This window comes from Triticum aestivum, chromosome 4A, assembly GCF_018294505.1.
Source record: "Triticum aestivum cultivar Chinese Spring chromosome 4A, IWGSC CS RefSeq v2.1, whole genome shotgun sequence".
In the NCBI taxonomy this organism is placed as follows: Eukaryota; Viridiplantae; Streptophyta; class Magnoliopsida; order Poales; family Poaceae; genus Triticum; species Triticum aestivum.
Genome location: NC_057803.1, coordinates 357,038,625 through 357,062,743, shown reverse-complemented (window position 1 = coordinate 357,062,743; position 24,119 = coordinate 357,038,625).

Sequence of the window (24,119 nt, the reverse complement as noted above, 5' to 3'; positions counted from 1 at the left end):
CTGTCGGGGTTCGGTAAGGAGATCTAGAACCGTCGAGTAGGGTGTTTGTGGAGCGACTCTGGTAGGGTGGACTACGGTGTGGGTGAAGCGGATATGTGGTCGTGGACAAGGGCGTCGGTGAAGCTACTCCGGTGGTTGGGTTAAGGATGGTGTGGACGATGCAGATATATGGCCGTGGACGGGGCATCAGAAGCAGCTTCGGTAGGTTGGATGAGGGTGCGACGAAGCGGATCTGTGGCCGTGGACTTGTGAGTTGGCAAAGCGGCCCCGGTAGGGTTGAGAATTGTATAGGTGAAGCTACTCCGGTAGGGTTGACGATGGTGTCGGCAAAGCGGCTCCGGTAGGGTTGAGGAAGGTGTCATTGAAGATGATCAGAGGCCGTCGGTGGGGTGGCTCCGGGGGGTGTGGACGAAGCATCTCCGGTGGGGAGTATGAGTGAGCCGTTGCAGATGCGCTACGATTGACGAGAGTACTGGCGAAGCAGATCCGGCACCATAGACAAGGCCGACACTAAATGGGTTGTGGTACAGTGATGGATGAGCAGTCTACTTGTTTCTAGTGCAGGTGGGAGGGGTAGATGCGGCCGCAGAAGCAGATCCGGCGAGGTGGACGCCGCTGGCAGTGAATGGGCTCTGGTACACCGGTGGATGAGAAGTCTAGGGTTTCAAGAGGGGAGGGGTAGAAAGGCTGATGAAGTATGGATGGCGTGATGTAAGATGCTCTGATGCCGTGGAGTTAGTCGTTTTTGCGGGAGGGGGAGAGGAAATGGTGGTGCCGTGTGGTGGGGGGAACCGGAAGTTACCAAAGCAGCCCCGACCTATTATGTAGATGAGGGCGGTATTTTCACTGTTGTTCTCTGTGCACCAAGGACAAAAGGGGAATTTTGCATGCTAAAGACTAGGCAGCGGAAATTTTAGAAGGAGGGGGGAGATTTTGCCGCCCGCGGGATCGCTCGTATCTAGTTTCAACTAATTTTGGACCGTGCTAGCGGGAAGGTCATGCGAGACTGTGTACACGGGGCACGCGTCAGCAGTTAATAACTGGTGTGAAGTCCACCCCAGAAAAAAAGACAATAACTCGGGATGATGCGCTGATAACTTGGACGTTCACACGGGCGCGGGCAATCGTACGGGTGTAGATGCGCGGTCACAAAAAAGGGATCAAACACTCAACCTATGTATTTCTCGTGTAAGTAGATAATTTAGTGCCATTGGTTATTTACTTTAAACATAATGCATTGACATGTTAGTGTAGAGGCGCACAAAAAGAAATGGATATTGTAGTCCCACAAAAGAAATGGATATTGTAGTCCGCTACTTAAAAGTGTTACCTCATATGATTACATAGCCTCCATTTCATAAATTGCGTACCCGTTGAATTCATATATGAATATTACATATATTACTTCATAATAGAACCTTAAATCATCCAAGACTAATGGATTTGAATGCAAGAGTAACAATGGTGCATGTACATGATAGCTACATTGGTTGTTTGAAGAAACATCACTGTAACTTTGGCATGCACAATTGAAATGGTTTATTTAGATAGAAAAAAATGTGATATGTGAGTGTCCAATCTTTGTAGCGTTGAATCGATATTGTACCTTTGGCCACGATATGAAGAAGATATTGATTTATGTTCAAGCGATGCACGTCCACGATCGCTAGATAGTGATACGTGAATGAATTGTGCGATCTCTCTCACATGCATACATATCTCATTTCCTCATGGGCATCGGAATCACACACGCGCACTTCATGTATTTCTCTCCCTCCGTCAAGGTTAGAATTCGTCTTTCTACGTACCCCGTCCTACAAGTCTCTCACACAAAAACACACATGCTCTCTCTGTCGAACATGCCCACCCCTTTAATTCCGCCCACCCACAGCCACTAATGTCTCAAAGGATAGTTATGTCTCTCACGAATATGCCTAAGGTTAACTCGAGTTCCGGAACCATATGAATACATACAATGGGATTCCTGTAGAGCACCTTTTGTTTTGAGATCCCGCTCTCTCTCTCTCTTTATCTATCCCTCTCACACACACATACGCGCGCGTAGACATTGTTTATCGCTTCATTTTTTGTGGCACTTGCATGCACATTGTTTGTTTATCTCTGTGATGCTTTAAGTATGCCTCACACACATCCTATCTACCTATCCCTTAATATCAATATGGGTCACACAAACTCCTTCTCCCTACTAGCAAGATACCCATGCGTTGCACGGAACATCAAGATGCATTTGGATGATTAGTTTATCTTGTGGGAGAAAAAGATGAATGAGGGAATGCCTTATTTGCAAATGTGGAGAGGGGTGTGGGTATTTTTTTTTTGCAAAATTGGCATAGTTTCCTTCCTATCAGTCAGATATAAATCGGATGGCCTATATTGCAGGATGGCAGGAACACCATCATCACCAACTCTGTTTTTTATAAGAGTAGAGATATGCAAGTGTCACTGCCCCCCCCCCACTCACCCACCCACACAAGCACACTTCCCGACACCAAAGGAGTAGGGTGACACCTCAATCTTGATACTAATATATCAACTGGCTTCTCTCTCTCTCTCTCTCACACACACACACACTACCCGACATCGAAGGAGTAGGGTGGCACCTCGATCTTGATAGTAATCTATCTACTCCTCTTTCAAACACACATAGATACACACACACTCGCTAGTTGTGCCTCTGTGCCTACCGCGCACACTCTCGATACGTCTTTCTCTCCCTCCCCTTCCCCACCCCAACCCCAACAATGACAGCAGAAGGGTGACAACTCCATCTGATCTTAATCTGTCAATCGGTTTCTCTCTCAAACATTGTGTATTTGTGCCGTGCTCAAACACATGAGATATGTCTTTTTCTCCGTAGCCCCCTCAATATGTAGACTTCTCGCGCGTGCACAGCTGTAGTGACGATGACGCTGAACCCAATGTACCTTGTTTCCACCGGCCTCATGTGATAGTTTTCACCCTGTTTTCTGTTAATTAACAAGACAACCTTTTCTTTGTTACTACTAGTGAATCTGAAATCATTCGGGGCAGATATATAATATATCACTTCAACCCAATTATCGAAGTAACTATTTTAAAAGAAACTAGCTAGATGCCCGTGCGTTGCACGGAACATCAAGATGCATTTGTATGAGTAGTTTATCTTGTGAGAGACTAGCAAGATGCCCATGGGTTGCATGGAATATCAAGATGCATTTATATGAGTGGTTTATCTTGTGAGAGAAGGATGAACGAGGGAAGGCCTTATTTGCAAATGTGGAGAGGGTGTTGGTATATTTTTGCAAAATTGCCATAGTTTCCTTCCTATCTGTCAGATATAAATTGGACGACCTATATTGCAGGATGGCAGGCACACCATCATCACCAACTCTGTTTTTTATCTCCAACTCCTGTAAAAGACTCAGTTGGTGATGATGGTGTGTCTGCCATCCGTCATTTCTAACCATCAGATCTGCATCTAACGACTATGATGTAAGTTGTGGCATTTCTGGAACAAGACCCCACTTCTTTGCTCCAATTTGCAGAAACCCCTTAGTATCTTGAAACCAACCACATCCCTCCCCCACCTCATCAAAACAGCCACAAGGAATATATTTTGAGTGAAACCTAATACGAGTATATTTTTAGTGATATATACACCAAACTAGAGTGTTTTTCTTTCAAGTTTGTGAACATTTATTATTCTATTTTGGACCCGTTGCAACACACGGGCACATTGCTAGTAAGAGTAGAGAAGGATCAATGAGGGAAGGCCTTATTTGCAAACGTGGAGAGGGGTGTGGGTATCTTTTTGCAAAATTGTGATAGTTTCCTTCCTATTCGTTAGATATAAATCCGACGGCCTATATTGTAGGATGGCACGCACACCATCATCACCAACTCTGTTTTCTACTCCTTTCGTTCGTAAATAGTTGTCTTTTTTAGAGATTTCAACAAGTGACTACATACGGTGCAAAATGAGTGAATCTACACTCTAAAATATGTCTATATACACACCCGTATGTGGTACTCCATTTGAAATCTGAAAAAGACAAATATTTAGGAACGGATGGAGTATAAGAGTAGACATGGAGATATATCTCCAGCATGGTCTACAATAAAAATGTGTTGGACTGGTTAGCATCGGATGCTCGCAACACGATGACCTGAGTTCGAATTTTGTCTTTAACTTTAGATTTTTTATATTATATAATACTTATTTAATATATACTTCTTTCGCTACCATACTGACAGTGGAACCCATAGAGTACTTAGAATACAAGATTAAGGATGGACTTGTTTCTTTTTAACTTTATGAATGAAGCTATAGCCACCCTGCAAGTCACGTGTACACTGTACATGCAATTAACTATTTATAGAGGGAGAATCATACACGCAATTAACTCAAATGGATTGGATGTGCCTCTATTATTTCCAGCATAAGTGCATCTCCAACGGCAGCCGGCAAATTTCCTCCCGCTTCCTTCCGCGGAGGACGACATCAAACGCCAGCGGCATACATTTTCACAAGTCTAACCAACCAGATAAAATCCGTGCAAACACGGACTATTTTCATATAAGCATGCAGGATTTCGTATAAAAAGCCGGATCTTCACATAAACATGTTGGATTTCATTACATTTACATGAACTAAGCGGTGCTAATCCATCTCTCTTGGTATAATTAATACTCCCTCTATCCGAAAATACTTGTCCTAGAAATGGATGTATCTAGACTTATTTTAGTTATAGACACATCCAATTTATCCATTCTTAGAACAAATATTTCCCACCATCAGGAGAGGGATTACTTAATCTAAATGGCCTCCCACGGATCCCATTGTCTTCCTCATGTCTGGCAGACACTTGCGGGGTCGACGAAGGTCCTCGGAAGAGAGGAAACAGCAAAGAAACCACCTGAATGTGCAGTCGTTGCCTCGGCGGTGGCCTTCATGGGACCCAAGCGGCGGCGGCCTCCCATGTTCTACTTCTCCTCGATGATGGCAGCAGACACGGAGAAGCTGGCCAACGACTCGTCGCTCTCCACACACCCGGCTTCTGTCTCTGCCTGCATGGCGTTGCCGCAGGCACAGGAGGCGCGACCGCAGGAACGGGAGGCGCGCCCACAGACACGGGAGGCGCGGCCTCCACAGACACTGGTGGTGCGGTACGACGCGACAGCGACGATGCCCATACCAGCGTGCTCGCTGCCGTGCCGGCATGGAGCAACTCTGTAACACCCTCGATGCGACTATAGCTCCCACGTGTCGAGGCATGACTTAGAGACATAATCGCATTGAAGGCATATGTCACAAGCTAGGCAATCTTCACAACATCCCATGTAATATGAATAATAAAGGGGAGAACATAGTTGTCTTAGACTCGCCACGTCACATCAAAGTACATAAATAACATCCATCATACAAACACTCATGGCCCGACTATGGCGCCAAAATAGAAGAAAACCCCACTTGCGACAAGGCCCTGAATCGAACCCCAACTAGGCACCACTACTGATCATCGGGAAAGGAAACATAATAACGCTGAGAGTCCTCGTCGAACTCCCACTTGAGCTCGTAATATTCACTTGGAGCGGAATCACCTGGACCTGCATCTGGAGATATAGTAATCTGTGAGCCACGGGGACTCAGCAATCTCGCACCCTCACTATCAAGACTATTTAAGCTTATAGGAAGGGTAAGGCAAATATGTATGTGGAGCTGCAGCAAGCGACTAGCATATATGGTGGCTAACTTATACGCCACAGAGAGCGAGAAGAGGAGGCAAAGCGCGAGCGAGAAGCTAGAGAGCAACCTGCGCAAACATTACTCCAACACCGTGTCCACTTCCCGGACTCCGCCGAGAAGAGGCCATCACGGTAACACACACAGTTGATTCATTTTAATTAATTAAGGTTCAAGTTATCTACAACCAGACATTAACAAATTCCCATCTGCCCATAACCGCGGGCACGGCTTTCGAAAGTTCGATCCCTGCAGGGGAGTCCCAACTTAGCCCATGACAAGCTCTCACGGTCAACGAAGGAATAGACCTCCTCCCAAGACGTTCCGATCAGACTCGGTATCTCGGTAACTCAAGACACCTCGACAGGTTAAAACAAGTCCAGCAACACCGCCCGAATGTGCCGACAAATCCCGATAGGAGCTGCACATATCTCTTTCTCAGGGCACACTCAGATTGTCCAAACTTCCGGTAGGCCAGCCCAGAGTTGCCCCTGGTAGCCACCGGCGGCTAACGGTTTGGACCAACACTCAGAGGAGCACTGGCCCGGGGGGGTTAAAATAAGATGACCCTTGAGTCTGCAGAACCCAAGGGAAAGAAAAGGCTAGGTGGCAAATGATAAAACCAAGGTTGGGCATTGCTGGACAAGCTATAATCAAGGCGAGATATCAAGGGGTTCCCATTATAACCCAACCGCGTAAGGAACGCAAAATCCAGGAACATAACACCGATATGACGGAAACTAGAGCGGGAAGAGTGGAACAAAACACTAGGCGAGAGGCCGAGACTTCCACCGTTTACCAAGTATATAGATGCATTAAGATAGCATGGCAATATAATGATATCCCAACAAGTAAATAAATGATGTTCCAACAAGGAACGGCCTCCAATCTTCACCTGCAACTAGCAACGCTATAAGAGGGGCTGAGCAAAGCGGTAACATAGCCAATCAACGGTTTGCTAGGACAATGGTGGGTTAGAGGTTCAACATGGCAATTGGGAGGCTGACAAGCAAAAGGTAGGCATCGTAGCATTGGCATAGCAAGAGCGAGCAAACTAGCATAGCAAAGATAGTAGTGATTTCGAGGGTATGATCATCTTGCCTGCACAGTTGTCAGAGTTGACTGGATCCTCACAAGCAAACTCAACGGCATCCTCGATAGCGAACTCGTCTCCCAGTTCTACCCAACAAGACAAACAAGCAACAAGGATACAATCAACCACGTGCAAGACCAAGCAATATGAGGAAATGACGATATGCTATGCGGGATGCGATGCGGGATGCAAAATGCGAGATATGACAGGAAATGCATGAACCTGGCCTCAACTTGCAATTCCAAGTGTGCCACTGGAAAGATGAGATGAAATCGCTTGAAAACGATATAAAGATCACCGGAATCGGAGTTACGGTTTGGAAATGGCAAGCGTTTTAAGATATGACATCGGTCTGCAATTTACAGCAAGTAGGCATCTAAATGCAACAAAATGAACATACTACAGGCACCAAACATGACAACAAAATACATGGAAGGGATGCACACAAGATGCTTAACAAAAGAATAGCACTGAGCCACGGCCAATTCATCCATTATGAGGTTCAAACAAGCATGGCAAAAACGCAAATGCAGAACAGATTCCAGACTTAGTGAAATTAACACTTGTCTGAAATTTCAGATCACGAAGCCCTCTTCGGAGCAGCAAATCAACATGATACATGACCTGATTAAGATAAATAAGAACATGGCATGGAGCTACTCAACAAGCTTAACAAAAGTCCCTAAGTGACCTGGGGCCAAAAGGGATCACAAAATATACTAACGGGCACATGAACACAGCTAAAACACAATCAGTTTTCAGACTTAGTGAAAACTGAGACATGCTGAAAGTTAACTCACAAAGGCAAGTAAACGAGCTCGATGCACTCACTACGTTGCAAGTCATGGCAAGGAAAGCATACATCCATAAAGAAGGCACAAAATACAAGCTAGACATGGCAAGAACAATGGCATAGCATGCACGGATCAACTACAATAACATCGGCAAAATCGCAAACGAGTTGACGATCTGCCCAGATTCACCACGAAGCAAAAGTAGAGCTCGATTGACTCAAGCTAGGATGCTCCAAAATTGCAAACAAAGACATGGATGGATAAAGCATAACATGATTAACAAAACTCCTTTACTGATCATCCTCAAAAGAGGCACGGATCACTAGGAAACAAGCTGAACATATGGCATCATGAACTAAATAATCCCAGACTTAGTGAAAACAACTAAGTCTCTGAAAACAGATCTACCGGGTGCCTCACTTTGCAAGCATGCACAAGTCACCACACACATCCTAAAAATGCATGGGTTGCACGTCTGGAAATAAGACAAAATGCTTAACAAAACATATGAAGCACTCACAGGCATATCATGCACACAAAAATCATGGTAAAAATGACAAAAGTCTAAGATGAACTAGAAGATCTAACAATTAACTCACGAAGCCCTCTTCTAACAGCATTTTGGGAATCAAGATGAACTCAAATGAAAATGACGCAATGGAATGAAATGATGTACTCGTCGAGGTGAACATTTTGATATGTTATATGCTCAAAACGGAGCTACGGATGCGGAGATACGGCCGGTCAAAGTTTGCTCGAAAAATTAGAGGGAGAGGGAAAAAGTCAACCCTCAAGAACAGATCTAGGTTTCTCCGCGGGGTACTGTAGCAGCCGGGTGCACGCGAACCGAGGCGGTGGATCTCGCCGAAATCGCTGCCGGAGAGGAGGGAGGTGACCGGATCCGGAGGCAGGGGAGCTCGCCGGGCCTCGGCCGGCCGGCGAGACGGCGACGATGCGGCGGCGGGGTCGGAGAGGCGGCGGGGCTGGCCGGCCCGGGGCGGCGCGCGGCCCGGTGGCGGCGGCGGCGGGGACCCACGGGCGAGGTGGCTGACGGCGGCCGGAGCGGCTGCCAGAGGAGGCCGGCTCCGGTGGCGGACAGCGGGCACGGGCGGCGGCTGAGGGAGCCAGGCGGCGGGGTCGGCGAGTGGGCCGCGGCGGCGGAGTCGGGGGCCGGAACTGGGCCTCGGGCCCGACGGCGGCGGCGAGGTGGCTCTGCCACGTGGCTAGCGGCGGTTCGCTGAGGGGGCGCGGCGGACGTGTCCGGCTAGGCTCCGGACATGTCCGTCGGTGCGGTGATCTGTTTTTTTTAGACTAGGGTTTCGGGGAGAGAGAGATCCGAAAACGAAGGGGGGTGTATTTATAGGCATAAGTGGAGCTAGGAGAGTCCAAATAAGGTGCGGTTTTCGGCCACGCGATTGTGATCGAACGCTCTAGGACATGGAGCAGAGTTTGGTGGGTTTTGGGCCAAATTGGAGGGGTGTTGGGCTGCAACACACACGAGGCCTTTTCGGTCCCTCGGTTAACCATTGGGGTATCAAACGAAGTCCAAATGACACGAAACTTGACGGGCGGTCTACTGGTAGTATACCAAGGCCGCTTGGCAAGTCTTGGTCCAATCCGGAAATGTTTAATCCCCACACACGAAAGAAAGCTAGAAGTGACCACCGGAGGAGAACGAAGCGCCGGAGTGCAAAACGGACAACGGGGAAAATGCTCGAATGCATGAGATGAACACGTATGCAAATGCAATGCACATGATGACATGATATGAGATGCATGACAAAGAAAACAACACACGGAGACAAAAACCCGAACCCAAGAAATAAATATAACTTAACGCCAGAAACGGCAAGAGTTGGAGTACAAATTGGGAAAGTTACATCCGGGGTGTTACAACACTCCACCACTCCTCATTGAGCTGAACTAGAGCAGCGAGTTGCTGAACCACGCACCAAATTAGGGCGGCAAATGGCTCCATCGAGCCAAGCGAGGTTGATGAAGCACCGAGCGGCCTCGCCCGTATCCGGAGGGCTCGACGGGCCACCCAGCCAGGTAGAATGCCGGAGAATGGCTCCTGGGAAGCCATCGAAAGAATGGAGAAAATGGTGGAGGAGGAGATGGGGGAGTGGAGAATGGCTCCTGGGAAGCCATCGAAAGAATGGAGGAAATGGTGGAGGAGGAGATGGGGGAGTGGGGGAGGGGTGTGATTCCTGCCCGCTGTTTGTCTGGCCTCGTTTAAATAGAGGGCGGACGGTGGGAGCTTGGCCAGCGTCTGGCCTAGTTTAAACTGAGGGCGGACGGGAGGAGCTTGGATGGTGTTGCGTTTAATTCTAGCCCGCTCATCAACGGATGTGTGGCCGGAGTAGGTTTCTCGGTTTGCATGCGGGTTTAACGGACGGGTTTGATGGAGGCGCGGAGGCATGTTCAGCCGGGCATGCAGCGGGCGGTGCAGTATTATTTGATTTGACAGCGGGCGGTGCAGTTCCAGATATGGCTTTAATGTAGAAGAGGGAGGGGTAGCGGTTCCCGAAATGTTGAACGGCCAATGATGCATCCTCCTTCAATTAGCAGCGTGCATGCATGAGGGAAGTAATGGGAGGAGGACCGGGAAAAGAGGTTGCATGATGTGAATGCAATGCAGTTTGCACTCATATAAAGGCGCCCCGCCATTCCAATGCATCTACCACATCGTACGCACCTAAGCATTTTCCTAAGCACCTACACTAAGCGCAAAAGTGCTCACTCCAGACCCATGGCGGCATTGCGCGTGAGCGGCAAGCGGCCCTACCAGATGGTCCACGACGCCGGCCTGCGGCATGGCACCGAGGATCATCTCCAGACGGTGTTCGTGACCGGCTGGTGGATGGCCGCCGCCGATGACAACTACGAATCTCAGTTGGACCAGATGATCGTTGCCACCACCAACAAGTTCACTGTCCTCAAGAAGCTCGGGGACGACATCACCGTACTCCTCCAGCCCGCGCGCCCGGGCTCCTCATTGCTTGCCACCCTAATCAGCCACCATGGTCGGAACCTCTTTCAAGCACTGGTGGACCTGTGACTGCCCGCCGACGCCACGAAGAATGTCCACCTAGAGGTCGCGCTCACCGCGAGGCGCCTCGCCCTGCAAGAATTCGTCGACCTACACATCCACATGTACGAGCAAATCGTGTACATAGGTATCTACAAGGCCATTCAGGACGCTAAAGGTGCTCCCCTCCAAAAATTCGCGTAGATGAAACCCTAACTCTCCCTCTCCTCGCGCCGCCGTACGAAAACACCGCGGCCGGATGTGTCCGCCGGCCACGTCCCCTGCACCAATCGGGCACCGCCACGTCATCAACGAAACCGCGCCAGCCAACCGCCGGCTGCCACGCGTCCCCGCGCCCGCGCCCACTTCACCGCCACCCGCGCGGGCCCGCCGGGGCCCGAGCGAGGCCCTCTCCGGCCCGAGCCGCCGCGCCCGCACGCGCCTCTCTGCTGCCCGGCCCACGCGCTCGCCACTAGCGTCGCCTCGCTGCCCCTTCGCCACTGGTGCACCTTCGCCGTCGCTCCAGCGAGACACTGCCCAGAGTCGCCGCCTAGTCCAACTCCGACGACCCGTGCTGCCGTGCCCGGTCATCCCCGCCGCCTCTCGTCTTCTTCTCCGACCGGCAACGTCCGCTCCAAGCTCCGGCCACCTCTACCTCTCCTCTCCGGTGAAGTACTCCGGCGAGCGCTTCGTTTGACCTCGGTTCACGCAACCCTAGACCTGGAATCTCAAAGGTCTATTTCCCTAAGTCTTTTCCCCCTTCATATTTTCAAGCACTATTCATCTTGTCATAACTTCGCATCCGTAGCTCTATTTTGAGCGTGCCATATATCAAAATGTTCATCTGGATGTCCTCTTCATTTTGTTCCATTGCACCATGCTTGTTTGAGTCCATCTTGATGCGGAAATTGTTGATGCAAGAGTGCTATAAAATGTTAGGTGCTGATTCTTATCAGATTATGAGCATTTGTCATTTTCGGCATGATTATTGTGTGTTGCATATGGTCATGAGCTCTACATGTGTTTTGGGCTATGCCATGCCATCTTTACAGGGGTGTATGCCTTGTATTTTTTGTGATCAATGTGGTGACTAGCACAAGCATGCAAAGTAGCTCTCGTGATATTGTTGATTTCAGGGACTTCGAATTTCACTAAGTCATTTCCCTGCTCTTATTTTAATGCCATGTGTTCATGTTGCTACAGTGAGATCCATGCTTCTTTTGAGTATGTTCAGTAAGGATGATTTTGACATATGGTTATGATCTATCCATCACTGCCCCTGTCTGCATTTATGGAGTACCCTAGCATGACCCAATTTTGCTCTACTTTTGCTATAAAATGTTCCTGGTAGATTGTTTACGTGTTAATCAATTTTGCCAAGGTTGTTGTAGTTGATCCATGCATGCTATGAGCTTTTTCTTGCTTTGGTTAGCTTCATGAAGATGTCTTCTTGCTGGTAGTATGCTTAGTTTGTCATGCAATGCCTTGTGTTGAGTGCATCGAGCTCGCAAACATGCCTTCATAATTCTGTTTATGCCATGTCCAGTTTTCTGCTAAGTCTGATTCTGTTAACGAAACTTGCTATGTTTACATGGGTGCCATCTTATCTTCTGATCCTTTTTGGCTTATGGTTAGTAAGGGACTTTTGTTATATGCTTTGAGTAGATTCATGCCATGCCTTTGCTTGCTATGTTCTGTTCCTGTAGCATGTCGTTATGTTGCTCTAAACATTGCTTCATGGTGTTAATTCCTGGCATGCTAGTATTTTCACTAAGTCTGTGATGCTGATATCTTTTACACTTTTGTCATGCTTGTTTGAACCTGCTCTTGTGTGATTTAGCCATAGCTCAGTGTTCATCTTTTGTCAACATCTTGAGTAGATCACTGCCATGTGCTTTGTTGTTATGTTGGGGTGCAGTAGCTTAGTTTCTTGTTGCATTCTAGATGGCATCGTGCTATTAATCGCAGTTTTGTGCCATTCTTGTTTTGCTTGCCATTTGCAAACCGTGCCTCCGATTCCGGTGATCTTTATATCGATTTCGACCGAAATCATCTCATCTTTCCAGCGGCACACTTGGTTTGCCAAGTTGATGCCTGGTTCAATCTTTTCCTTCCGGAGCGTGCATATGCATTGCATATCACATCCCGCATGTCATGCCATGTTTTGCATCATGTTGCTTGCGCATTGCACCATGGTTGATCGTTGTTTCCTTTGCTTGTGTTATTGCTTTGGGTAGAGCCGGGAGACGATTACGTGATCGAGGAACCCATTGAGTACGCTTACGAGGATCAAGCTTTCGTCAACTCGGAGAACTTTGCAGGCAAGATGACCATACCCTTGAAATCACTTCTATCTTTGCTTGCTAGTTGCTCGCTCTATTGCTATGTCGCAATACCTACCACTTGGTATATCATGCCTCCCATATTGCCATGTAAACCCTTAACCCACCTTGTCCTAGCAAACCGTTATTTGGCTATGTTACCGCTTTGCTCACCCCTCTTATAGGGTTGTTAGTTGCAGGTGAATATGGAGTTTGTTCCTTGTTGGAACATGATTATTGTTGGGATATCATTATTATAGCTTGTTTACTTTAATGCACCTACGTACTTGGTAAAGGGTGGAAGGCTCGACCTTATGCCTGGTGTTTTGTTCCACTCCTGCCACCCTAGTTTTCATCATACCAGTGTTATGTTCCTTGATTTTGCGTTCCTTACGCGGTTGGGTTATAATGGGAACCCCTTGACAGTTCGCCTTGAATAAAACTCCTCCAGCAAGGCCCAACCTTGGTTTTACCATTTGCCACCTAAGCCTTTTTCCCTTGGGTTCTGCAGACTCAAGGGTCATCTTTATTTAAAACCCCAGGCCAGTGCTCCTCTGAGTGTTCGTCCAAACTAGAGCACCGTGCAGGGCCGTCCCTTGGCAACTTGGGTTACGTTGGCTCCTGTACGCTTAGCTTATCCGGTGTGCCGTGAGAATGAGATATGTGTAGCTCCTATCGGGATTTGTCGGCACAGCGGGTGGTCTTGCTGGTCTTGTTTTACCATTGTCGAAATGTCTTGTAACCGGGATTCAGAGTCTGATCAGGTCTTCCTGGGAGAAGGAATATCCTTCGTTGACTGTTAGAGCTTGTGATGGGCTAAGTTGGGACACCCCTGCAGGGTTTTCAACTTTCGAAAGTCGTGCCTGCGGCTATGGGCAGATGGGAATTCGTTAATGTCCTGTTGTAGAGAACTTGACACCTAACTTAATTAAAATGAATCAACCGAGTGTGTAGCCGTGATGGTCTCTTTTCGGCGGAGTTCGGGAAGTGAACATGGTTTTCGTGTTATGCTTGAACGTAAGTAGTTTCAGGATCACTTCTTGATCACTTCTAGTTCACGACCGTGCTTTGCTTCTCTTCTCGCTCTCATTTGCTTAAGTTAGCCACCATATATGCTAGTGCTTGCTGCAGCTCCACCACACTACCTTTTCCTACCCATAAGCTTAAATAGTCTTGATCGCGAGGGTGTGAGATTGCTGAGTCCCCGTGACTCACAAATTACTTCAAACAGTTACAGGTGCCAATGATAACCGTGCAGGTGTTGAAACCGAGCTCAAGGAGAAGCTCAATGAAGATCGTGTTCGTTGTGTTGTTTCATTTCTAGTTGATCAGTAGTGGAGCCCAGTCGGGGCGATCGGGGATCATTTGCATTAGGGGTTGTCTTTCTTTATTTGGTTCCGTAGCCGGACATTGATTGTATTCTGGATGATGTAATGCTATATTTATGTATTGTGTGAAGTGGTGATTGTAAGCCAACTCTTTATCCCTTTCTTATTCAATACATGGGATGTGTAAAAGATCACCCCTCTTGCGACATGCCTACCATGCGGTTATGCCTCTAAGTCATGCTCCGAACGTGGGAGATATAGCCGCATCGTGGGTGTTACAAGTTGGTAATCAAAGCCTTCCCCGACTTAGGAACCCCCCTGCTTGATCGAATCGCTGGCGTTGTTGAGTCTAGAAAAATGTTTTGAGTCTTATAGGATTATATATATCGGAGAGTAGGATTCTTTTTACTCATCAGTCCGTTCGTCGCTCTGGTGAGGCCTCCTGACATAGAGTTTTGACTCTTCTCTTCTCAAATTTCACGAATTTTTTTAGGATCACGCATGTATCTTGGAATCGTTTCGATGGTTTTGTGACGAGAACATTATTCTTGGTGCCTCCTGACATTTAGGGGTTGTGGCAGTGTCCCGGGGAGTTGAGCTCCGAGGTGTTGTCGTCACAATTTTATCGTTGCAGTTCTGGAATACCTGAGTTCGCCTACATCGAAAATATCCTTTATGCAGTTGTTGGTGAGATAACCTCGATGCCACCCAGTACTTGGGCGGGAGTTCGGGGGTATTGCCATAACTCGTATAACGGATGCATTTCGAAGGTTTAGGTAAATGATTTACGAAGGTTTCTTGGTTATGTGTTGAATGATGGATACAGCTGGATGTAGGATTTGTTAGTTTTTGGAGAAATATTATGCTTCCCTTGTATCCCCAACACCTGATTGCATAACCAGAAAGTTTCGGGAGTTTATAAGTGGGAATTCAAGTAGCTCGTAGGAATTCTTTCCAACAGCCACATGATACGATATGGGATCTATCATACGTTTGTTTCCAGCTTATTTTGCAAGCCAATCCTTTGTTTTGTTTTGAGTTGTGGTATTCGAGTTTCTTCAAAGTCGAGTGTTGAATCCATACCTTTTTCCTAAGCAGTGTTATCATATTTCTATGTGAATACTAATCCTTCTTGATCATCGAGATTGTTTTGTCAATCATTTTCAACCGAAGTTCTTCTCTTCTAGTGGATCCGATCTTTTCAACATCCGCAAGATCAACTCAAGTCTTATCAATGTTGTTTGTTTCATCCGTCCCAAGTTGCCTTGTTACCCGCCCTCCCACCCTTCTTCTTCGAGGACTAAGATTTCTTAATCAAGTATCTTATGGATGTGAAGTCTCTCCATTCTTTTTCGTCAATGTTCTTCTCTGGTGATTCTTAGGAAGATTCTATCGGAGCTTCAAGTGTTTTATTGTTCGTTCTTTTCTTCTCCGGTGGATTCATTTCAAGCTTTGTTGGTCATATCCTTTTCCTTGTTCCAAATGCTTTCTCATGCCAGTGCACCTCTTAATCATTCCCCGCTTGCTATTCAATTGTTCCGGAGTGCCAAAGATATCTCAGAAGATTCACGATTCCATTCCCGATCTGTTCAAGTTATTACGAGGGTGTTATCTCATTCAAGCCATTTATTTCAACCGGTGCAATCTCTCTTCAAATCATTTCAACGGTGTTTCTTTTGTGTGGGCCCTAACCCACAGGTCTTTTCCCAGGATCTTACCTAACTCTTCTATTTTTCCGGAGTTACTCTTAAATTATTTTCAAAATTTGATGTAAAAATGAATTATCATTAGTCATATGTATTTCTCCAAGATCGGTCAAATTCTTTTCATCGTTGGCTCAACCTTTCTATTCGTCATCCCGGAGTATCTCAACAATTCATGGTGGTGTTTCTCGTCATCATTCTCGAATTTTGAAGACCGAAGAAGAGTTTTCCTCTAAATCTTATTTGTTCTCTCAAAGATTCGTGATTCTAGCTTGTTGCCATACTCTCATAATTGTTTTCAATTATGAGAATTCTTTTCACCCATCCGGAGCAATTCAGGAGTTTTTTTCAGTTTGATTCTCCGGAGCCCATCATTTCAGAAGATTTATTCATTCTCAGCTTTCAGCTCTCATTCTCCAAATCTTACCGGTGCATCATTCAAGCATTCTTTAATCAGTCCATGATCTCTTCGTTCCCTTGCATCTTGATTCTCTTAAGTACCTCCGTTCATTTTCTAATCCTTACCGGTGATTTGTTCCCCTTGCTTCGTACGTTTTCAATTCTTATGATGGTTTGCTCAAGTTTCTCTTCCATGGTTATCATATTAATTCATTTGTTGTTTCAATCCTACCGGTGTTCCGTTGAAGACCTTATCAAGTTACCAATATCTCTCTTAATCCTTTCTACTGGAATAAGTTGTATGCAATACGTTGATTGTCATCAATTTAAATTGGTGAAGGATACGCATAATGTAATTCTTATTCTTGTTTCATCCAAGCGATTAATTCCTTATTCCGGAGGCTCATCAAATTCTCGGTTTCATTTGTTTCATCTTTTCTTTTCCCGGAGTTCCAAGCTCTCTCAATTATATCATCGCGAAGATCCATATAAATCATTGCAAGGTTTCACCTTGTGTTTTCAACTTCTCTTTCCTTTTTTTTGATCATCCTTTTATTACCGGAGTTCCTCATGGTGGTTCACCAAGGATTTAATTCCTTCTCGAAGTTCTCATCAAGATTCTTTTTAGAGGAGCTCAAGTATTCTTCATCTTGCATACCGAAGTTCTATTCTTTCTATCTTATCTTTTCAGGTGGTGTTATGCCACTCTTGACAATTTCCCTTCGTGTTTCAAGATTTGCAAGTTGTTAAGAATGAGATAATTAAACCCACATATCTCTTCATTGGAGCTATCGTGGGTTATATTTCACCTAAAGCTTTCCCTAAGGATTGTTTCTATTTATGGTGATTATAAATGATCTAAGTTCTTCATTTATCCTCCCGATGAAATAAGTTTCTCGTCTCCTTGTTCATATCAATCCAATCTATTATTTCTGTTAGTGGCAGAATTTCACCTCATAGTTTTGAGATGTTTTCCATAAGCCCACAACAAGCTTACTCTTTTCGTTGTTGGTTTCCCAACAAATCCATTCGACCCTTCTCCTAAAGATGCTTTTCAAGCTCATTTGAGGTAGAAGATATTGTTTTCTCCTCCGTTCTTTCCATTCAATTCTTTCATTTCTTTTGGAGGCTTTGTAATGTTGCTCTCCTCATTCATCATCTCGAATTGTGAGGACTGTGTTCTCTTCGTGCTTATCCATTTATCCGGAGTGTTGTGTCCTCTGCTCAAGTCCTTCTCATCCTATCAAGTCTTGCATCTCTTTTCAATCAGAGTGCTGTCCAAATTATATCATTCTTATTCCTTCTCTACCTTGTTTTAACCAGACTGTTGCGTCTATCATTCCTTTTCTAACCGGAGTCTCATCCTAGTGCTTTCATATTGCAAAGCTCATATTATTTATCTTCCATTTCCAACCAGAGTGTTGCCGTAATTGATCTTTATCATTCCTTGTACATCTCGTGTCAACCGAGGTGCTTGCATCTACTTCTTGTCCATTGTAACCTTTTATTATGTCTTTCAACCCATAAGGTTCTCGTAATGTTCCTTGTTCCTTTTTTTCTAACGGAGTGTTTTCAACTTTGTTCATCTTTGTTGTATTCTTTATTTCAAATGGTTTAACCTCTCAAGGCTCGTGGTTTCACTCATTTGTCAAAGAAGCAACTTAGTTTTATCGCTTATCTTCCTCTTCCGTTTTCCCTCCAGTGCCATCCTAGATCTTGGGACAAGATCCTCTCGTAGTGGTGGAGTGTTGTAACGCCCCGAGACCATTGCTCCAGGTGTCTTGCAGTTATTCGCTGTTGTTGCCTTGTCATTTGTTTGTGTGTCATGCATTTCATCATGTCATCATGTGCATCTCATTTGCATACATGTTCGTCTCATGCATCCGAGCATTTTCCCCGTTGTCCGTTTTGCAATCCGACACTCCTACGTCCTCCGGCGCCCCTTTTGCCTCTTTTCGTGAGCAGGTGTTAAAATTTCTTGGAACGGACCGAGATTTTCCAAGCGGCCTTGGTTCACCACCGGTAGACCGCCTATCAAGTTTCGTGCCATTTGGAGTCCGTTTGATACTCCAACGGTTAACCGGGGAACCGTAAAGGCCTCGTGTGTGTCGCAGCCCAACACCCCTCCAAAGTGGCCCAAAACCCATCCAAACCCCCTCCATCCTCTCGGCCGTTCGATCACGATCGCGTGGCCGAAAACCGCACCTCATTTCGACTCCCCTAGCTCCCTCTACCTATAAAAGGTGCTCCCCTCCGAAAATTTGCGCAGATGAAACCCTAACTCTCCCTCTCCTCACGCCGCCGGACGAAAACCCCGCGGCCAAACGTGTCCGCCGGCCACGTCCCCTGCACCAATCGGGTGCCGCCACGTCATCAACGCCACCGCGCTAGCCAACCGCCGGCCGCCACGCGTCCCCGCGCCCGCGCCCACTTCACCACCACTCGCGCAGGCCCGCCGGGGCCCGAGCGAGGCCCTCTCCGGCCCGAGCCGCCGCGCCTCCCAGCCCGCGCCTCTCCGCTTCCCGGCCCAGGCGCGCGCCACCCACGTCCCCTCGCCGCCCCTACGCCACCGGCGCACCTTCGCTGTCGCTCCGGCAAGACGCTGCCGAGAGCCGCCGCCCAGTGCAACTCTGGCGACCGCGCCGCCATGCCCGGTCATCCACGCCGCCTCTCGTCTTCATCTCCGGCCGGTGATGTCCGCTCCAAGCTCCGGCCACATCCACCTCTCCTCTCCGGTAAAGTACTCCGGTGAGCGCTCCGGTTGACCTCGGTTCGCGCGCCACCGACGAACCCTAGATCTGGAATCTCGAAGGTCTATTTTCCCTAAGTCTTTTCCCCCTCATATTTCCAAGCACTATTCATCTTGTTATAACTCTGCATCCATAGCTCCATTTTGAGCGTGCCATATATCAGAATGTTCATCTGGATGTCCTCTTCATTTTGTTCCATTACACCATGCTTGTTTGAGTCCATCTTGATGCCCAAATTGTTGATGCAAGAGTGCTATAAAATGTTAGGTGCTTATTCTTATCAGATTATGAGCATTTGTCATTTTTGCCATGATTATTGTGTGATGTATATGGTCATGAGCCCTAAATGTGTTTTGGGGTGTGTGCCATGCCATCTTTACAGGGGGTGTATATCATGTATTTTTGTGATCAATGTGGTGACTAGCACAAGCATGCAAAGTAGGTCTCGTGATATTGCTGATTTCAGGGACTTAGAATTTCACTAAGTCATTTCCCTGCTGTTATTTTAATGCCATGTGTTCATGTTGCTACAGTGAGATCCATGCTTCTTTTGAGTATGTTCAGTAAGGATGATTTTGACATATGGTTATGCTCTATCCATCCCTGCCCGTGTTTGCATTTATGGAGTACCCTAGCATGACTCAATCTTGCTCCACGTTTGCTATAGAATGTTCCTGGCAGATTATATACGTGTTAATCAATATTGCCAAGGTTGTTGTAGTTGATCCATTGATGCTATGAGCATGTTCTTGCTTTGGTTAGTTGCATGAACATGCCTTCTTGCTGGTAGTATGCTTAGTTTGTCATGCAATGCCTTGTGTTGAGTGCATCGAGCTCGCAAACATGCCTTCATAATTTTGTTTATGCCATGTCCAGTTTTCTGCTAAGTCTGATTCTGTTAACGAAACTTGCTATGTTTAGATGGGTGCCATCTTATCTTCTGATCCTTTTTGGCTTATGGTTAGTAAGGGACTTTTGTTATATGCTTTGAGTAGATTCATGACATGCCTTTGCTTGCTATGTTCTGTCTCTGTAGCATGTTGTTATCTTGCTCTAAATAATGCTTCCTGATGTTAATTCCTGGCATGCTAGTATTTTCACTATTCTGTTCCTGTAGGATGTTGTTATCTTGCTCTAAACAATGCTTCCTGATGTTAATTCCTGGCATGCTAGTATTTTCACTAAGTCTGTGATGTTGATACCTTTTGCACTTTTGCCATGCTTGTTTGAACCTGCTCTTGTGTGATTTAGCCGTAGCTTAGTGTTCATCTTTTGTCAAGAATCTTGAGTAGATCACTGCCATGTGCTTTGTTGTTATGTTGGGCTGCAGTAGCTTAGTTTCTTGTTGCATTCTAGATGGCATCATGCTGTTAATTGCAGTTTTGTGCCATTCTTGTTTTGCTTGCCATTTGCAAACCGTGCCTCTGATTCCGGTGATCTTTATACTGATTTCGACCAAAATCATCTCATCTTTCCAGCGGCACACTTGGTTTGCCAAGTTGATGCTTGGTTTAATCTTTTCCTTCCGGAGCACGCATATGCATTGCATATCACATTCCGCAGGTCATGCCATGTTTTGCATCATGTTGCTTGCGCATTGCACCGTGGTTGATTTTTGTTTCCTTTGCTTGTGTTCTTGCTTTGGGTAGAGCCGGGAGACGATTACGTAATCGAGGAACCCGTTGAGTATGCTTACGAGGATCAAGCTTTCGTCAACTCGGAGAACTTTGTAGGCAAGATGATCATACCCTTGAAATCACTTCTATCTTTGCTTGCTAGTTGCTCGCTCTATTGATATGTCGCGATACCTACCACTTGCTATATCATGCCTCCCATATTGCCATGTCAAGCCTCTAACCCACCTTGTCCTAGCAAACCGTTGTTTGGCTATGTTACCGCTTTGCACACTCCCTCTTATAGCGTTGTTAGTTGCAGGTGAAGATGGAGTTTGTTCCTTGTTGGAACATGATTATTGTTGGGCTATAATTATTATACTTTGTTTACTTTAATGCACCTATATACTTGGTAAAGGGTGGAAGGCTCGGCCTTATGCCTGGTGTTTTGTTCCACTCTTGCCGCCCTAGTTTCCGGCATACCAGTGTTATATTCCTTGATTTTGCGTCCCTTACGCGATTGGGTTGTAATGGGAACCCCTTGACAGTTCGCCTTGAATAAAACTCCTCCAGCAAGGCCCAACTTTGGTTTTACCATTTGCCACCTAAGACTTTTTCCCTTGGGTTCTGTAGACTCAAGGGTCATCTTTATTTAGACCCCCGGGCCAGTGCTCCTCTGAGTGTTGGTCCAAACTAGAGCACCGTCCAGGGCTGTCCCTTGGCAACTTGGGTTACGTTGGCTCCTGTACGCTTAGCTTATCCGGTGTGCCCTCAGAACGAGATATGTGCAGCTCCTATCGGGATTTGTCGGTGCAGCGGGTGGTCTTGCTGGTCTTGTTTTACCATTGTCGAAATGTCTTGTAACCGGGATTCCGATTCTGATCGGGTCTTCCCGGGAGAAGGAATATCCTTCGTTGACCGTGAGAGCTTGTGATGGGCTAAGTTGGGACACCCTTGCAGGGTTTTGAACTTTCGAAAGTCGTGCCCGCAGTTATGGGCAGATTGGATTTTGTTAATGTCCGGTTGTAGAGAACTTGACACTTAACTTAATTAAAATGAATCAACCGAGTGTGTAGCCGTGATGGTCTCTTTCCGGTGGAGTCCAGGAAGTGAACACAGTTTTCGTGTTATGCTTGAACATAAGTAGTTTCAGGATCACTTCTTGATCACTTCTAGTTCACGACCATGCTTTGCTTCTCTTCTCACTCTCATTTGCGTAAGTTAGCCACCATATATGCTAGTGCTTGCTGCAGCTCCACCACACTACCTTTTCCTACCCATAAGTTTAAATAGTCTTGATCGCGAGGATGTGAGATTTCTGAGTCCCCGTGACTCACATATTACGTCAAACAGTTGCAGGTGCCGATGATAACCGTGCAGGTGTCGCAACCGAGCTCAAGGAGAAGCTCGATGAAGATCGTGTTTGTTGTGTTGTTTCATTTCTAGTTGATCAGTATTGGAGCCCAGTCGGGTTGATCGGGGATCTTTTGCATTAGGGGTTGTCTTTCTTTATTTGGTTTCGTAGTCGGACCTTGATTTATTTTGGATGATGTAATGCTATATTTATGCATTGTGTGAAGTGGCGATTGTAAGCCAACTCTTTATACCTTTCTTATTTAGTACATGGGATGTGTAAAGATTACCCCTCTTGCGACATGCCTACTATGCGGTTATGCCTCTAAGTCATGCTCTGACACGTGGGAGATATAGCGGCATCATGGGTGTTACAATTTATTACTTCCCAATGCCTCCCTCTAGGCCCAAACAATGGTGAAGTGTCATGTAGTCGACATTCACATGGCACCACTAGAGGGATGACAACATACATCTTAACAAAATATCGAACGAATGCCAAATTCACATGACTACTAATAGCAAGACTTCTCCCATGTCCTCGGGAACAAACGTAACTACTCACAAAGCATATTCATGTTCATAATCAGAGGGGTATTAATATGCATAATGGATCTGAACATATGATCTTCCACCAAGTAAACCAACTAGCATCAACTACAAGGAGTAAACAATACTACTAGCAACCCACATGTACCAATCTGAGGTTTGGATACAAAGATTGGATACAACAGATGAACTAGGGTTTGAGATGAGATGGTGCTGGTGAAGATGTTGATGGAGATTGACCCCCTCCAGATGAGAGGATCGTTGGTGATGACGATGGTGATGATTTCCCCCTCCCAGAGGGAAGTTTCCCCGGTAGAACAGCTCCGCCAGAGCCCTAGATTGGTTCTGCCAAGGTTCCGCCTCGTGGCGGCGGAGTCTTGTCCCGAAAGCTTTCTTATGATTTTTTCCACAACGAAAGACTCCATATAGCAGAAGATGGGCATCGGAGGGCCACCAGGGGGCCCACGAGGCAGGGGGCGCGCCCAGGGCGGTAGGGCGCGCCCCCCACCCTCGTGGCCAGGGTGTGGCCCCCCTCTGGAACTTCTTGCGCTCAGTATTTTTTATATATTCTAGAAATAGCTTCCGTGCAGTTTCAGGACTTTTGGAGTTATGCAGAATAGGTATCTAATATTTGCTCCTTTTCCAGCCCAGAATCCCAGCTGCCAACATTCTCCCTCTTCATGTAAACCTTGTAAAATAAGAGAGAATAGGCATAAGTATTGTGAAATAATGTGTAATAACATCCCATAACGCAATAAATATCGATATAAAAGCATGATGCAAAATGGACGTATCAACGTTCGACACCCTCCAAGTGCCATACGATCAGCTCCAGCCCACCAAGCCCTTCTCAGGAGTGACAGACGGCTCCACCACCCTGATAGGGCAGGTTCGCCTCCCTGTCACCTTCAGCCAGCGCGACAACTACCACACCGAGCTCATCGACTTCAATGTCGCCCACACCCGCCTGTCATACAATGCCATCCTCGGATACCCAGCACTGGCCAAATTCATGGCAATCACCCACCATGGCTACAACGTCCTCAAGATGTCGGGAAGCAGCGAAATCATCACGGTCCCTTGCGAAGAAAGAGACACGGTGTGCTCCCTCGAGCGCGCCTTCCAAGATGCATCAATCGAAGATCCTAACAGCGCGGGTGCGCAGTACCCTCCTGAGGCCAACCCCAAGAAGAAGCAGTAGCTACTCCGCGTTGGGCCTCAGGGGAGCGGCACCTCTAGCGGCACCACTTCATGATCCGAGCCGGTGCATGGGCGCCTCCTTCCCTTGAATAGGGAGGCACGCCCGGAGCCCTCCTCGGGCAGGGCTCGGGGGCTCTCTTCTAGAGGGCCTCAGACCTGGCCAACATCACGAGGGAGGCGCTCGGGCACCACATGGAGGCATGCTTTGTGGCATGTTTCCCTTAGGAGGATACCAGGCGAAG